The sequence below is a fragment of the Sinohyriopsis cumingii genome, chromosome 14, assembly GCF_028554795.1.
Source record: "Sinohyriopsis cumingii isolate HCF-2022 chromosome 14, ASM2855479v2, whole genome shotgun sequence".
Lineage (NCBI taxonomy): Eukaryota > Metazoa > Mollusca > Bivalvia > Unionida > Unionidae > Sinohyriopsis > Sinohyriopsis cumingii.
In genome coordinates, this window is record NC_142974.1 from 100,644,971 (window position 1) to 100,658,528 (window position 13,558).

The window sequence follows — 13,558 nt, forward strand, 5'->3', positions numbered from 1 at the left end:
GCCGCCATGTATAGCCTATCTTGTGCTAAAAATGGCGTTAAACCCAAAAACAGCAACAACAACAACAGAAAGACAGATGCAAATCATAACAATGCTCCCCAATATGGTTGGTGTATAAACATGAATAAAACTACAACTCACAATTAGACAAATGCAAAGAAAAATATATGCTAAAAGTGGTAATGTCCTCAAGTTAAACCATCATGTCATGTAGCTACAATACAAATCACAATTACATAAAATGACCAGACATTTAGCAACAATAAACATATATAATGTTACCATATGATGTAGCAGTATTGATAAGTCTCATATATATATATATATATATATATATATATATATATATATATATATATATATATATATATATATATATAATACGTTGTATCCACTTGCTTACCAAAGAATTTTAAATATTTTATCTCCAATTTGAATCATTCTAAAGGAATTATCGTATCTTGTAACAAGATGACCAAGTAGGCTTGATATCACTCACCTAGGTAACTAACAAATACAAATTTATGAAAGCAAATTCATGAAAAATATTTGAAAAACTTAGCTGCCACTTTATTCATTATACCAAATATGATTTTAAATCTCATTTATATCACTGCGTTTACCAAATGTGAGCTATGGCTAAAAGAATGTAACTCAATTATTTTGAGGAAAAAATTCAGTATTACCGAACAACACAATGTTTGACAAATATGTTCGTATACATGTACACTCTTCATATAATTCCTTCAATAATTTGTGTTTGATATAACTTGCACTGACCAATATTAGCAATATTCAAGAGACTATGGTATAAATACCAAATATAAATCCAAGCTAATGTGTGATTAATACTGTTTAATAAATAAAATGCCATACAATAATGAATATACGCGTGATAAGATAAAAACTACAGGCATTTCAATACAGCAATACAATTTTAAAGTGTCAGTGAGTTCTAAGTTTTTTTACACAATGTGTTTAATGATATGCATCAGAAATGCACTGACAATACTTACCTGGATTTTATGCAGCAAAACTCATCCCAACATTACATATAAAAGATAGGTATTGGTGTTTATCACAGATGCACACACAACACCTGGACACTTGGACAAAGCCTCATTCAAGTTCCACGATCACTTCTTTTGAAGCCTTAACGACATAAGCACATATTGCAAATATGATCAAAGCTGAATCAGAAAATTGGCTTTCAGAGATGCAGCAAGGTTAACAATTAGATGCATTACCACCTCATTAATATGCATGAACCTTGTCCAGTATCTTGCTCATTAAAGATTTTGAAGACATAATCCCATATTCCATGCTTGATTGAAACGGGATCAGAAATATGAATGCCAGAATGGTAAAAGTAATTGCTGGCAGGCAGACACATGACAGATACTGGGCCATACCATACACTCACTTGGTTCTGTGGTATAAATATACCTAAAGTCTGTTATACAAATATGCCTGTCGTGTATTATATAAATATATCATACAAATATAGCTATAGTCTATTATACAAATATATACATGTTCCACTAAACAAATATAAATAGGATTTATTATACAAATATACCTATATTCTACTATACTTTATATACCTAAACTCTATTATGCAAATATAACATTATTCTATTATACAAATATCCCTAAAGTCTTTTATGCAAATATATATTCTAACATAAATCTAGCTATAGTCTATAATATAAATGGCTAAGGGAGACAACCCTCACAAGCTGAAAAGACTAAGCGTTGACATTGCAACCTTCCAGGAAACACCTCTTATCGAATGGATTGCTTAGAGATAAAAGACTACACCTTCTTCTGGCAAGAAAAGGGCCAGAAGAGACAAATGGTTATGGGGTATGTTTCACAGAGAAAAACACATTCATGGCGATGATCGACTCTCACAGAGGTAATTCAAACAGAACCTTGGTATTATCCCTATTAACTTTTCAAGGACCCATAAATATTGTAAGCATATATGCTCCAACATTCCACTCAACCTTTGAAAAGAAAGGACCAGTTCTATAAAGAAGGTGATTCCACTATCAATGGAATCCCAAAACGTGAACACTTAAAAATGTACATTCACACTTTACATAGAAATCTCCACTCCAACAGTCCTGGCAAGAGTGCCCAGCAGAAATGGGATTTAATGAAGAATATTATCTACAGTAAAGCCCAGTCAGTTTGTGGCCAAAAACTGAACAAGGCCAATGACTGGTTGAAAGGAAACTCTAGTGAAATGATCTGTCATTTTGGTCAAGAGTATTGTCATTGCCAGCTACAAGACTTCCATAAACAAGAAAACAGGCAATAACAGCTGCTAGAAACAATGCTTAACAGATTGCAAGATGCTGTGTTAACAACTACTGGCTGCAGCTATATCCAAACAGAAGATACAGGCAACATCAGAGGCATGTATATGTCATATTTAAAACAGACAGCCTCTCTAAAATCACTTACTGGAGTGAACATTAATGATCATGAAAAGCAATGAAGCGTTGGGTAAAATCCTGGGAAAACATTGATGATATAGCCCTCAATGCCATTTAGAACTTCTGTACCTTGGCCGAACTCAAAAGACCCCCCCCCCCAAAAAAAAAAAAAAGATGGCACACCATCAAAAGCCGTCAAGTGTACAAAATCTATCCAACTCAAAATTCTAACATCACCATTAGATTCTTTGCTATAAACGATGTTCAAAGGACATCCAGATGCTGTGCCAAGAACTATCTGCTGCAGTTATGTTTAAACATCCAAACATCAGCAGATATAGGCAACATCAGAGACATGTACAATGGGATCAAGGAGACAGTAAGTCCTAACCATTTACAGGGGTGAACACAAATGATTGCAACAAGAAATGGAGCATTGGTTGAAACACTAGTCTGAATTGTACTCGTGGGAAAGCACTGTCAATAATATAGCCGTCAATGGCATCGAGAGCTTACCTAGGTTGGCCGAACATAATAATGAACTAACCATTAATAAACACAGCAGGGCAACAAAAAGCTTAGGAAAAGGAAAGTCTTCTGGAAAAGATTACATACCACCCAAAGTCATCAACGGTGCAAAATCTATCATACTCAGACACCTCCACAAGATTCTTTGTCTATCCTGGAAAGAGGACGAACTACCAGAAGATACGAGAGACTCTGACATCATCATTCTCTGCTAAAACAAAGATGACAGGAGCAACTGAACAACTATTAGAGCATCTCCCTGCTGAGCAACAAAAGAAAGGTGTTTGCTTGAATTGTCCTGAACAGACTCTAGAAACTTGCAATCAATACTACCCTGAGCCACAGTGTGGCTTCGAAGCAGAAGAGTCAATCATTGACATGATTTTCACAGAAAACTAGAAGAGAAGTGCAAGGAATAGAGAAGGTCATTCTGGTTGGTCAAGCTACTATAAAAGATCAGATGTCCCACAAAGCTCTTCAGCAAGGTCCAGTCAATCCATGAAAACATGCATGATATTCAGTTTCATGGCTCCTCAGAGCTTGCGTGGAGTCAACCAGGGATATGTTCTTGCGCCTACCCTCTTTGGAATAGTCTTCTCTCTCATGCTAAAGCAACCAAGGGAATCTATCTTCACACAAGGTCAGATGAAACACCCTACCATCTCAGAGCCAAAACCAAGATATCAAGATATGCTAAGATCTCATCCGTTGTACTCTTTGCTACACAGCTGCTAATCTCCAAAACATCACTGACCTATTTTAAGAGCTTGTCAAGATTTTGGACATACCATCAGCCTAAAATATATGGTAATAATGGGCCAATCTGTATAAGAACCAGCCTCCATTAACATGAACAACTATAAGATCGAGGTTGTCAGCAAGTTAAATTACCATGGGTCTACCATCACTGACATCCTCTCTTGACACAGAGCTCAACTCCTACATTCGAAAGGACGCTTCAACAACGTCAAGTCTGAACAAGATCACTGACCACATGCACCAGGCCTGTATGATGAGCATACTCCTCTACGGTAGCAAGTCATGGTGACTATACTCGCACCAAGAAAAGAGGCAAAACAGATACACTGCCACCGACACATCCTTATCATTTCCTGGAATATCAAACACAGAGGTTCTAGAACATGAACACATCACAGAATCATCACACCGCTAAGACAGCATTGCCTATGATGGCTTGGACATGTACACCAAATGGAAAAATGGGTGTATACCAATGATACGTCATCTACAGTGAACTGGCTTCTGGCAAAAAGCAGCCAGGTTGCCCAGACCTGTGGATGATAGATGTGTGCAAAATGAACCTCAGTGCTTTGAACATTGATGTGAACAGTTGGAAAGCACTAGCGAGGACCTAAGTAGCTGGAGGCATGATCTCAATCGAAGACTTAAGAGAAGTGAGAGGCAATAGTTGCAATCAGCAGAGCTGAAAAAAGCCCAAAGCTAGAATGAGATGAAACAAGACATGGAAACCCAAGACACCAGCTTCAAGTGTGACAGATACAACTGAGATCGTCACTCCAAAGTGGGACTCTTCAGCCACAACTCATGATGTACATCAACTGACTTTTCAGAGCACAACTCCATAGTCTTTGAAGACCGAAGGATACGGTTTTGATTATACAAATATACCTGAAGTCTATTATATAAATTTGACAACACAAATACCACTTATCAATGGTTATTTTCATGTTGATATATATGAAATTGTATATAATAATGTCTCTGAAAAAGCTTACCCAATCACAGTAACATTAGGGAACTATTTCTGCTACCTACAGAGTCCATCCCTCACTTAGACTTGAAAAATCTGTCTATGCTTTGTATAGACAAAGGCAACTAACTCTTATAGATTACCTCCCATTACCCCATTATCTGGCTTTTCATTCGCCAGATATTGGTTTAACTTAAGCACTATCTGAGATAGTATGCTCACACTGCAGTGACAGTTGGGAGGGATTTATCATAATGTGATAGGTTAAGTATTTTCGGAGAAACATAACGTACTATAACTTTCATTTCACTATCAAATACAGTACTTATAGGTTACTGCATTTGTATGGGAAAATATGAACGAGTTTTTTTGGATGGAATACTGCACAACCTTGGGAGTGCAGTATATCCATCCAACAAAATGAGTTCATATTTTCCCATACAAATGCAGTAACCTTTTTATTATATGCTCATTTTTTTATTCTACCTAAGGCTTAATAATATAAACAAAATACACTATAAGAAACAACGTAAATTAATGTATGCCGTATTCCAAACTAAGTACACGAGCGCATATTCATCATTACGCAACAACATTATTACTGTGCACATAACTCTGCCCAGATAAATTTGAACTTAGTCGCGCGCCCGACAAAACTTTCGAAAGAAAATGGCGTGTCTGGTTAAAATTGAAATTTGGAGTCATACTGTGAATGAATGTGCATTGCAACGACTTTTCCATTTGATCTGGAATGAATAGATTTTGGTATTTTTTCGATTCTACGAAAGCTCGTGATTATGGACTGGATTTGTATGGGACAATTCCACATGAAATACATGGGACTGAAGAAGCTAGAGAGAAGCGTGCTGACATCTGCAAATGTGTTTCTGTTTCTGTCATTGAATGTTTGAAATCATAATGTGGGAAAAATATGAAGTCTTTCAATTGCAATTATCAAAAAGACGCTATGGAATTTAATGCTTATTTCATTTTGAGTGAAGTAAGGAGGATGTAATTGCACTTATCAAAATTAGTAGTACAATTTCGAAATGTGTAATCCAGATTGAGAACCTACGACATGGCTCATGTAATTCGGATTTGCAGAACTAAGTACATTTTGAGGAAATTCAGAATGTAAAACTGTAAGTATATTTTTTTTGGCCAATCTTATTACCAGCTAAATAAGACAGTATATGACTTGTCACTTGTACGTTATTTGTAAGGAATTTTTGTTTGCGTTTGTTGTATACTGTAACAAGCCTAAATCTGAAACATTGTATCAACGCGGAATGTGCCAAAGCAGCTGGTATGTGGCTGTCCATGAAGTGCTGGCATCTGCGTAAATTGTTTGTTTATAGTATAAAGTAGTTCCTTTATGCACATGAACGCAATATGTGTATTGGCGCGCGGGTTCAATATCGGATAATACTGCACGATTCTGACAATGTAAAGTTAACGGGGAAATTAATGAGCATATAATAATCATTTATATTAAGTTTAGGACAATAGTTAGAAGGAGGAGGATATGTTGAGCATCCAGCCTCTACCTAGATAACTCTGTATAGTAAAATATTATTCTATTTTTAAGGGCAAAATTCTCCAATAGCCAATACAACTGAATGTAAGTGTATATACATGTGTAACAAACTTCCCTGCAATAAATAATTCTCAAAAAAAGTTTTTCTTGGGCAAATACAGCAAAAGTTGAGAGGTCCTACCCAAGGGTGCAGGTGTGTCAATAGTGGTGTGGTCTGGTGACTGTTTGGGCAGCAACCACGAGACCGACTAGATTCAAATTCGATTTGTGTGAGTCTCTGTCAATGATGCTTAAGGGGTCATTTCCTGTTCTCTAGTTTTATTGACAAGAAAAGCCTCTGGCATCTAAGCTGGATGGACTTCATGTGTGTCAGCCTCTCTCAAAGGATCAATTTATAAGAGGGGCTTAAAAATTACTTCCTTGATGCCAGTAGAGAAAAGCCTATTCTTAGCGATGAAAACTGATAGTGTCATTAAAACTAATGAATTGTCAGAATGAAGCGGAAGGTAGTTTTTTGGATCCACAGACAGACCATGAAGCTCTCTTACTCTTGAAGCTGAAGCCAAGGCTATCAGAAAGTGGATCTTGTATGATAGTTGCTTCAGTGCAACAGTGGACAAAGACTTCAACTTAAGCTGAACCGTACTAAGACCTACAAAATAGATTCCGCTTCAGGAACAGGGTTTCTGAGTGAAGTCCGGTTAGATTAAAGGTGTTAAGCGAAGTCTGATAGATCTTTGTGGTCACTAATGTCAAAATGTCCATGGTGTCTAACTGTGTCACAAATCATGCAATGAGATTAATTGTTATATGTGCTAGTTTTTTACTTTCAAAGAGAAGATTTTTGTTGTTGTGGGGTTTAACGCCATTTTTCAGCACGCGATAGGCTATACATGGCGGCCAGTATTAATGGTGGAGGAAGAACCCGGGAAAACGCCGGAAAGAACCACCGACCCACGAGAAGCTACTGGCAAGCTTTCTCACATACCCACATTGGCTGAATCCTAGACTCGAACCGCCGCAGACATCAAAGAGAAGAAGAAAAATGTTAACCAGCTGAGGAATGGATGTCAACAGTGGTGTGACATCATTTGCATGACACCAGTCAAAAAGCATGCCATTTCGCCTCATATGCGTAAAAGGTGGAAGGCAATTGAGACTAGATGACGAGATCCTCTCCACAGCTGAAGATTGTTAGTTTTTGTCTGCACATGGCCACAAAAGACATGTGTGAAATAGAAGTTATCCAGACATGGCTAAAAACAATAGTTACTGCAGCTGTTTGAGAAACTATGGGGCAATCAGAATTATGTTCCAATCTGTGTCACTCATTTTCTGGATTAATTTCAGAATCAGAACTGCTGGGGTGAAGGCATGGATCCAGATTCCCTCCCGGTTGACTAAAAAGATGTTGAAAGCCCATGTATTCCGATACAAAAGTAGGGAGACAAAAGAATGTCAGCTCATTGTCCCACCTTGTAACATACAGGTCTACCACTGGTCAATCCCACAGGCTGCACACTTGATGGAAGATGGATGGAGGAGCCATAATGCTTGGAGTATCTGTACCCTGCTCTATAGAGAATTATCCAGAACAGTGAGCCTGCCCAAAATGTGTCATACCTGAATGCTTATTTAATGTTGGGAACACCAACGAAAGTAGTCCCATATCAGCAGTCATAGTTATAGCGACTTCGCTCCACCTTGATTCTGAAGGTAACTGAACACCAATGCATTTTCTGACATTTGGGCTAGGTTTTCTTATTTTAATGAAGACGATCCTGCCAATCATGGGAAGTTTTCAGGATTGCCTTTATTTCTGAAAGTTTGATATTAAGAGTTTTTTCTTGTCGTTTCCACTTGCAACTGACCATTTGTAAGTGCCACATCCTCCAATTACCAAGCTTGTGTCTGAGAAGATTGTGACATGCAGTTTCTGGGCTTCCAATGTAATTCCCAATCCTTATTCTGCCACTGAATGAGGAAGTGACTGATTTCCATTTAGATCTTTACCTGCTAATCTACTGGACAGGAAATTGTATGCCACTAAGAGGAGGGACATTTGCAAACGACACATGTAGAGGCAGCCAATATTCATGAGATCCTCTGACACAATGAAATGAACAGGGTGTTGAAGGAATACTCTCCGGGAAAAAGATTTTGGATGAAACTCTATCTAATGTTAGGGCAATGCATCTGATGCACTTGGAAGAAAGATGGAATAGGTTCATATGGGTGAATAACCCCATATACAAATAAATGAAATGTTGGGAAATAACAAGACCTGACTTGTTTATATTTACTATCTAACTGAAATTTTGAATGAGACAGAGAAAGGTTGTGGATATCATGAATCAAAGCCAAACAAGTTTTGTGTAAGATGTCATCTAGGTACACTGTCTTGCGGAAAAGGGTGATGATGGAGACCAATGTGTGGATAAAAGTCAATGGGATGAAGATGACGATGAAAGATAGGGCACACAACTGAAACACTGCTACCTGGTATGCTAAATGCAGGTATTTATCTCCTTCTGCAATATATCAGTTGTCAGTTTCCATGATGAAGGGGAATGATGAGAGGGCAAGGGGCTGATTGAATGAGATGTTGGCTGAATACCATTTTTCAGCATACGATACATGGTGGATAGTATAACTGGGTGAGGTAAAACTGGGAAAACACTAGGGAGAACCACAGATAAGTGAGAAGTTACTTGAAAGCTTTCTCACATGCCTACGTAAGCTCAGTTTAAGACTCGAACTGATATGGCCAAAGGTGAGATGGCAGTGAACGGTAAAGGCAAGCAATTTAGATTACTCAGTCATATGGGTCCCCCACTGAATGTGGAGCACTTCCAAACCAATTATATCAACTACTCATCATGAATGAATAAATTGGTCGATGAGCTGTGGAACATAAGGATCCTGGCACCACATGAAGGTTGTCAGGGGCAGTAGAGCAGATAAGTTATTGTTTGGAGCTGTGAGGAGTACAAGAGGAGAAAACATGTTATCATATCTCTGATGCTTGTCATCCCATCTCTGGGACTGGTTGTGATGAGGACAAGCTGAGAATGGATCTTGTACTTGCATCTGTGCATTACCGACTTTGCGTGGTGACCCAAATGGAAGTAGGCATTAGCCATAGCATGATGAACCACTCCATTAATGACTTTGGAGAAGCATCTGACCATATCGGCACTGTGTTCATTCTTGGCCTTCTCTGCCAAATGGTACACCATGAGAGGCTAAATCCGATAGGGATAAAATAGAAACTACATTCAATATTAGTTTTGAAGTGTTGTGGGAAGCCTTGTCTGTCCACCTTGTAAAACTGAGGGGACAACAACTTATGGCAGTGAAATCTTTGTTAAGGATAGGCACATCCATATGTCACTGTCTGTCATGTACCAATATGGAAAGAGATGTCTGGAAGTCAACTTACCAAAAGAGCAAGGCCTTGTTATTACTAGGACAGCTGATTTTTTTTCTCCGAGAAGTGACCAGATATTTATGCAATCTTCAAGGACTGTGGTAAAATTCTGAAGAATAGATGTGCATCATCTCTGACCTTATCAAATGAAGCCTTGACCTTGAATGATATAATTTGTAACTGTTAGTGGGGGACATTTCGTAGAGGGTAGGATATGAAAAATTAATTATATGGCAGCTTTGAAACTGTGTTCAGTTCTTTCTATGGGATGATCAGAATTTCTGAATCAGTTGTCAACTTGAGGGTCCTCTTTCTTCAGTAGGTATGTTCTCGGCAAGGAAATACATTATGGCAAAGATGATCCACTCATTAACATACATTGCAGAATATCCTCCGCACTGGGAGGCATTGAAGGTGGGCTTGGGACATTCCGGACGGCTTGTATACTAATAGGACGTTAAGCTGGCTGGGATGCAACGGACGGCTGAGTAGGTATCTGCGGTTGATTTGGCTGGTCTGACTGTTGTGCCCTAAGCTAGCATTATAGGTGCAATGAGGTTGGTTGTATTGGAAGTTTGGTTGGATTACTGTCTGACTTGGCCAGTCCAGACAGCAAAGTCAGCACAAGACATCCTTGTTGACAGTAGAGATGAACACATTTGAAAACTGAACTAGTATAGAGAGAGAGACTCTTCAAGTCTAAGTCAAGGGTGGATTCTGGAGGTAGCAGAAGTACTTGATGGAGAAATTAGCAAATCTGATCCAAAATGTTAACTTAGGCATATTGGAAACAAAACAATGCAAACTTTACATAGGGGCATTCCTTTTGACTTTATTTTGACTACTAGGCTTTTTCTTCTTCATTTTCTAATTTAAAACAGTAAAAATTAAAATCAAAGCTAGAAATGTTGAATATATGTATAATTGTAGTAATACAATATAAAGTAAAACTACAATCACAAGACTAAGTAAATATACCATTGTAGTGATACAATGTACAGTGTAACTGCAATTCCAAGTCTACACATGTATCATTGTAGAGATACAATATACAGCATCACTACAATCACAAGTCTAAATATATAAGATTGTAGTGATACAAATTAGACAATTATTAATTAACCAAAATTTAATCAGATATCACATATCATGAAATAAAAGTGCCTCGAAGGAACTGATGCTCTATTGTCTGAAAAGAATTCAGAATAATCCAAGATAGGTACATCTCTTTTTAATCAGTAAATATTAAAAACATTACTTCTTATATCGGAGTTAAGATCTTCAAACTGATACCAATATGATTGGCACTACTGTCATATAGGACCAGCTATAGTCTGACTCTACATCCCGTTTGTTCGTACACCCCTAATGATTTCAAAAACGAAAACATTTAATGTGATAAAAAGTGCACAGAACTAAGTCAATTGAATCATTGATTTATAATTTCTAACCTGACTGTGACCATAGTGGCACTAATGCTGGGTTCCCTTGCACCCTTTCATGCTTAACAGACTTTCTGTACTAACAAGGCACCATACTGCGTACATTATAGGCAAGTTTATTTCCATCATATAACATAATGACGCAGTTCATCCTGTTCGGAAACCATTACGTTGAGAGTTTGAAATTATATCCCTTTGCACACATGAAGATATAAATTAAACCACTTGTTAAATCTACGTGAAAAGCAAATTTGTTGTTATCATTATTTTCCTTTGCTTGATTTGACATTTTAAATATCGGAAGCAGACGACTTATATATGTACATCTGTAGTCGTGATAAACCCCTTTGCTGAAAATTGACTTGTCCAGAAACTGGAAATGGATCCGAGCATGTATGTCTATTACACTGAAAACTTCCGTTAAGCATGAAACGCGCATAATATGACGGTGTTAGGGCCACTCTATCCTCAGTCAGGTTAGAAACTATAAGTCAATGAATGAATTGACTAAGTTCCTTGCGCTTTTTATCACATTAAAGGTTTCCATTATTTAAATCGATAGGGGGGTACAAACAAACGGGTTTGTATTGTAGGACTATAGATATTATACGCATTGTAGTTTAAAACCCACGGAGTCATCCATTTAGAACAAATCAAACATAATATGAAGACTATGAGTGAAAACCCCATGTTGGTATTTCCGTCATTTAGAAGAAATAAAAAAATACAAAAAAGCATTTGATGGCCATGTTGCAGGTCACATCAGCATCATTTTGAATTTTGCAGCAAGACATCATAAGAAGTTTAGGACAAGTAGCAACAACAATCTTGAGCTCCAACAGCAGACAATGATGCCCTGTTGAAGTTCAGGATAGCATCATACCCTGTTGAAGTTCAGGATTGGCATACATTTCCACCGTTTGGTACAAGTTTCACTAGAGGCCTCTTTGTAATTTTTTCTTGCTACATAGCTTTCTAAAAACAATCAATGTGTGATCGGTCACGTGAACATCATACGTGTCTGTGTATCATGTACAACTAAAGGTGATTGCTGTATGAGTAATGGTGTTTGCAAACAAGTGACAATTTGCAGAATATATGTGCCACAATAGAGGTTGGCACAAACATTTTTAGGACTTTCGAACATCAGTAATAACAATGCGCACACATTTGACAACTGGTGAGATTGTTCAAATCTAAATTACTTAATATTATTCACTAATTCAAATAAATAACAGGAACAATCTCAGACAACTCTATAAATGTTTTGTCTCTCTGCTCACCACTTATACATTGAAATGATTAGTCACATGACGATGCAATATATTGCTCAATTGTTCCTATAGAACTCACACAATTCTAGTTCCTAACTATGGCCACTTACAGGTGAGATTCTTGGTTTGGGATTGTGCACAATGCTGAGTCCAAACTCTGGCCACATAAAGTAGTGTCTTTTGACATGGGATTCTGCATGAAGCTGAGTAATAAATATGGTCACACACAGTAGTGTCCCTTGAAATGGCATTATGCATGATGTTGGTTCCATATTTTGGCTACATACAGTAGTGTCTTTTAATATGGGATTAAGCTTGATTCCTGGTCCTAATTATGGCCACATAATGTTGTAACTCTTGGCATGGGACCAAATATTTTAGTACATTTTTGCTGGTGTCTCAGATCCAGTCATGCATTCCTCATCCTAAGGGTGGTAGCTCTGATGGAATAAACCTGAAAATAAACATACATTTATTGCTATAGTTTCCACTTTCAATAATCCTATGGATTACTATAATTAGATGGGGAAAAAGCAGGATGCATGTTCCTTATCATTTAAGCACTAGAATCTAACTATAGTACAACTTATACATTGGTAATTAACACAAAATCCATAATTTTAAATAATGTGTGGAATGAGTTTTCTGTTTAGATTTCCATGCCAAAAATAAATTAAAAGTGTAATGAGTAAATGTCAACAATAATAGAAACTGTCACTAATTTAGTCTCTCAAAAATAAAAAGGGTCATCATATTAACTTTCAATTCATGTAAAACGTCCATTTGTATAAAACGACTACTTTCACAGACATAAAAAGTAATGTACATAATAAAAATATACATCACTGGAAAATACTCTATGGCCAAGAATGTGACTTTGCTAAAGGTACAAAGAAGAGAAGGTGATGTCCCCATAAAAATAACAAACCTTATAGCAGTTACTGTATGAACATGGGGCACTTTAAATGATATTGTTACCATAAGAATAATATCACCTTTCATTCCGGAAAAATTGTAATTTTAATATTAGAAAGTCTTTCTCTAACGATAAATGATGAACACTTTTATCCGGCAGTATAATAAATTAGGAAACTAACAGTTTATTATCACTGTATAAAACTGTGATGCACTTTTATCTGCATATATGACACTGTATTAAACTATGATGTAA

General features: G+C 37.1%; 1 protein-coding gene across 1 annotated transcript in view; it reads right to left on the reverse strand.

Moving 5' to 3' along the window:
* Positions 1 to 840: 840 nt before the first annotated feature.
* The window catches only part of LOC149784490 (uncharacterized), a 200,423-nt gene continuing 187,705 nt past the window's right edge, over positions 841 to 13,558 (reverse strand). Inside the window, exon 13 of the mRNA XM_089932578.1 lies at positions 841 to 12,841. The gene's annotated coding sequence lies outside the window, so the exon portion shown is untranslated. The remainder of the gene's footprint in view (positions 12,842 to 13,558) is intronic.